Source organism: Cicer arietinum, chromosome 7, assembly GCF_000331145.2.
Source record: "Cicer arietinum cultivar CDC Frontier isolate Library 1 chromosome 7, Cicar.CDCFrontier_v2.0, whole genome shotgun sequence".
Lineage (NCBI taxonomy): Eukaryota > Viridiplantae > Streptophyta > Magnoliopsida > Fabales > Fabaceae > Cicer > Cicer arietinum.
This window is the reverse complement of record NC_021166.2, coordinates 4,845,635-4,850,590: the sequence shown is the minus strand read 5'-3', so window position 1 is coordinate 4,850,590 and position 4,956 is coordinate 4,845,635. Positions and strand designations below refer to the sequence as shown.

General features: G+C 29.4%; 1 long non-coding RNA gene across 1 annotated transcript; it reads right to left on the bottom strand.

Moving 5' to 3' along the window:
* LOC101491612 (uncharacterized) lies at positions 1–1,085 on the bottom strand. Its single transcript, XR_012163940.1, has 2 exons — positions 775–1,085; positions 1–470 (listed from the first exon to the last, which is right to left on the bottom strand). It is a non-coding gene; the product is annotated as an uncharacterized lncRNA (long non-coding RNA).
* Positions 1,086–4,956: the final 3,871 nt, after the last annotated feature.

The following is a 4,956-nucleotide window of genomic DNA, read 5'->3' as shown; positions in this document are numbered from 1 at the left end:
TCGACAAAACAATGACGCCATAGATACCCTCAATTCCAATCGTCTACAACTTAAAAAAAATTAAATAAATAAAACTTCAAGTATTTTGCTATGATTTAGCCAATAGGAGATGACCCTAAAAGCATAGCAAGAACCAACCACCATATAGAAAGCCCCTCATCATCTTACACAAGAGATGGACCCAACAAAAATTAAAAGCTGAAATGACATTTTGGCTTCATACTAGGAAGCAAAATAAAGGACAAAGGGCCGTGAGGTCATTACAAAAATAAAAGCATGGGTAAAATTGGAATGTCATCGCCAAAAAAATCCCCCATCCCATTTCTAGTGTCACTGTTCAAAACTTTCTTTAATCACTATATCATCAAGCAAAACCATCCAAAGAACAATTCTGTTTCTGAATAGCCTCTTCCTCGTCCGTTAAAATTTGCTTGCACCTACAATCCACACTACAAAATGCTCTGTCTCCTCTGCAATAAATGATTTTTTTTTTTTAATATTCATATAAATGTGTCTCAACAAAACACCCCAGCAAGACATAATAATAATAATAATAATAATAATAATAATAATAATAATAATAATAATAATAATAATAATAATAATAAAGCAAAGTTCAATTTACATTTAAAAAAAAACAACTACAAAAGATTTGGTTAGGAAAAAAGAAACTGAGAAGGAAAATCAAGCATTAGAAGATCTAGATTAGGAGATACAATTAATTAATTAAAAATGAAAATGTAATGTTTATATGTTTTGGTTCCAAGAACTCACTTGTACATGTAGATATCTTTCCCAAGCAAGAGTCTTTTCTTGCATAAAAAGCATTGTTCAAGAAAATTTGATGCCTGAAAATGAGAATGATGATTGGAAGAAGGATATGATATTGGAGAAGAGGTTTTGTTGTTGATTGTGTTAAGCATCATGGTGGTTTTGTTAATTATTTGATGAGTTTTGTTGTTGTTGTTAATGCTACTTTTCTGGGATTCTAGCACAACACCAAGACCAACCATATTTCATTCTATGTTATTAATTGTTGTGCTGACACTTTTAAATTATTCACTGAGTTTAGGTTGGTGGTGAATGAAAAATGTTGGAGCTAGTTTAATAACATAAATAGGAAAAAAAGATGGTGAAGGAATAGTACGAAAAGAGAGAGTAGTGGGTCCCCCACAGCTATGGAGGGTAACAAGGACGATTAGTGTGTAGGCAAAGATTTGACTGTTTTTGCTATATACCTGCCACGTATACACTGTTTTTTTAGTTTTCAATTATTTTTTTGCGTTGGAAAATTCAGCCAGTTTTGTCGTCTAGTGAAATTTATGTGTTTGTTTGGTTTGGTGTAGCAGACTTTTTGGCTTGGTTGTATTCATAAATCTACCGATCTGTTTCATGAGTGAGTGGTGGCCAGTGACATTTACTGTATCACTATGAAAAGTGTGACTTTAGGAAAATAATAATTATTTTTTTAATTAAATCCTTCAATAATTATTATGTGTATTATTTTGAAGTATTAATATTACTTTAACTTTATGATATTGAAAAATTAATATTCATTTTTCTATTTATTATATTTTTTAACATGTATAAAAAAACTGAAAATGACACTTATTTTAAAAAGACAGAGTAACTTCCAAAGGAAACACTGCATGGGTTGTGTGAGCTAGTGACTGCATTTGAACTTTTTTTTGGACTATATGATTGATATAAAGAAGCATATAATTAATATGACTCTGCAATTTTTAACGTTCGGAGATGATAATTACACAACCACTTTTAGGTTTGTCGTTTTCCCGACACACTTTTCTTACAACCAGCCAGGCATGGCCTATCCATCCTTCGAGTACTCGCATACGGGTCTTGGATGGAAGATAACGATTAGGCAAACGTGCATCCATCTTTTTCTTCCTTAATATTAAATACTATATCCATAATTTATGTAAAAAAAAATTATATTTGGTAATTAATATATGTTTGGTAATGAGAGATTATTTCATTAGATCAAGAACAAGTGAGACGTCAATAATTTCTCCTTTCCAAGGGACATGTTGTTTAAATAGACTTGATCATGAAAATTTTTGATATAAGGAGTCAATTACGATAAATCGTTGACTCTGATATTACTTTTAGGTTGGGTGAAGAGATTATTACATTGTCTCAAGTGCAACTACACAAATGGATCATATATTATATTTTAACTCAAAATCTTAAAGCATTGAATTGATGAGATATCTCACTTATATGATATTTAATATATATATTTTTCTATTTAACGGAATATTTATTTACTTAGACTTGATATACCAACAATATAATAAGAATATAATTGAGATTTTGAGATATTGATTTGTAGTCAGAAGAGTCCTAATTTATTTATGGTTGGACATCCTAATTTTAACTTTGCTTTAGGGACTCTTACTGAAGAAATGCTTTAAATTCAATTTGTGATGGGGTGCTAGATGAGAGGGTCGAGTGATTTTTTGATAACTTGAATTGTGTTGTGGATAAGAGTAAAGACATCTCTTTTTGGTGTTAACCTTTGTTAGAGAAAGGGAGGTGGTGTAATAGGTTTATGTGGTTATTTAGTTTGGAGGTGGATAAATATATCGCCTGGCTAAGATGTTTGGTCGTAATTGGGAGGAGGTGTGGCGGTGAAGAAAAAATTTATTTGTTTGTCTGAAAAAGTTGGTTTTGAAGTATATTTTGTTGGCAAATTTTGTTGTACAAGAAAAGTTGTGGATACGTGGTGTTAGAGGCATGCTTTTGAAAATAAATATTCATTTAAAATAGTATATCAATATTTGACTAAGGATGTAACATAGTTGATTTTTTTTTTTGTGACTATTTGAAACAGATGAATTCCTCTTAATATATTACTCTTTTTTTTAGCCAAAGAATTTATTGAACCACTTGATCATCCTCCTCCACGTAGTGAACTATTAATTTTTCTTTACCAAAATCCCACATCCCTTAGCAACCTTGGTGACGTTGTCATGCCAAATCACCCTGTTCCTTCTACCTATATCATTACATTATCAGTTATAGAGTTACCAGATGAGGATAGGACCTCTTTAGTGACATCCTCCTCAATTGAGTTTTTTTTTTCTTTCTCTTTTGCCACTTTAGCTCGGTCTCCATCTACTTTTTTTTTTTTAAATAATAATAATAATCTTTAGCTTTCTTGAAGCTCTATTTAATTTATTTTTGCGAACCTTCTTCCCTACCCAAAATTCGAGCTCTCTCCTATATTTGTTTTCTATGTTGGTTGCTCCTTAAACCAACTTGAAACGTGCCATTTCTTGCTTCAATTTCATTATTTGTCTCTTCATGCCTCTGTTTGTTCCAAGATTGAGCTATTTACTTATTTGGAAATTTCTTCTTGTACCAATCCTTCCCCATTATAAGTGATTTTGGGCTTAAAGAAATATTTTCAGTATTGTCTCTCATAGACTGGCCCAGTGGCAGTAGCATGAAAACATTTGAACTACTTTCATGCTTAATTCACGTTTATTCAGAGATTTCTCCTCTCACCTTCATCACATATTCGAATTAATTTAAAGGTGTAAAAATCTTTTAAATTTATATTTACGCCTCTATATTGACGAATTCGAAAGTGTAAACATCATTAAACGTTATAAGTTAGTATTTACATACCAAATTCACTCTAGACAAGTTTCGTATAGATTGATATCAAAATAATGAAATGGAAATTGGGGGATGTAAGGTTGTGGGAGGAGAAGCTCCCTTATTCACCTTATTGAGATTTTCTTTGGGTTGTTCCACTTCAATAGGCCCAACAAAAATCCTTCCCTCACACTTTTCATTGTATGTAGTGGACCGATTACTATCGTTAGGCCCATAATCTCTATGCTTTTATTGAGGTGTTTGGGTGTCCACAAATAATTTTTGTAAAATGTTCTTCATTATTGTTTGTGTTCGTCAGAGTACATTTGGTTGTGTTAGTTTCAATGTTCTTGATATGGATGAAAAATTAATAAGGTGGATATTGCCTCTAATGTTATTTATTCTGCCTCTAAATACCTTATCGGAAGTTATGATTTTGTAGTGTATTTTACATTACCGAAAGCTAAAATTCAGTAGATTTTACTCTTAAAAACTCAATAAAGTTATGATTAAAAGAAACCCCTCCTCATCAATATAAATTATTAGGACTCGAAATTTTATCTTTTAAATATAAGATTTATTTAATTTATTTTTAAAAAAATATAGTTTTTAACAATAATTCAATGTGTACATGAAATCTTACATGGATTTACTTGATTCTAAATAATCATTCAAAATAAAGATAAGTTGGTAAATATTTTTTATATGTATAAAATTAAAAAAATTAATTAATTAATTATCATGAAGTAAGTATTTTTTGTTTTGTAATTAATCTTTTTAGATTCGTCTAATGCAGTCCATTTACCAAAAACTATGTTCACATCTATTATCTCATTCGGATTGTTATTTTAATGAAAGAAAAAGAATAAAAATGCACGGTCACACAATAAAAGCTTTCCTCTCAATTTGGAAACAAATAATACTGAAAAGTAAAAAACTCACAAAATTGACCGTAATATCCTTTATTAAAATAGTTTAAATGTACGTCTTTAAATCATAACTTAACTGATAAATATTGATAGATTGAACGTCTTATCTAAAATTTGAACTTCAACTATTAACAATATTTTATAAATATATACCAATAAAAAAATTATACTGTTGATTCATATTTAATTGGTAAAAATATTTTACTATCTTTATTGTTTAATAAAATTCATAATTTTCAATTATTTTCTTTAAAGATATTTATATCATTTTATAAATATATTTATTTTTTCCTTTCATTTTCTCTTATATCAAATAATTAATTCCATAAAAAAAAAAACATGATAAGTTGAATCTGAATCTGAATGATTGGTACAAGACTAAAACATATCATGAACATTTATC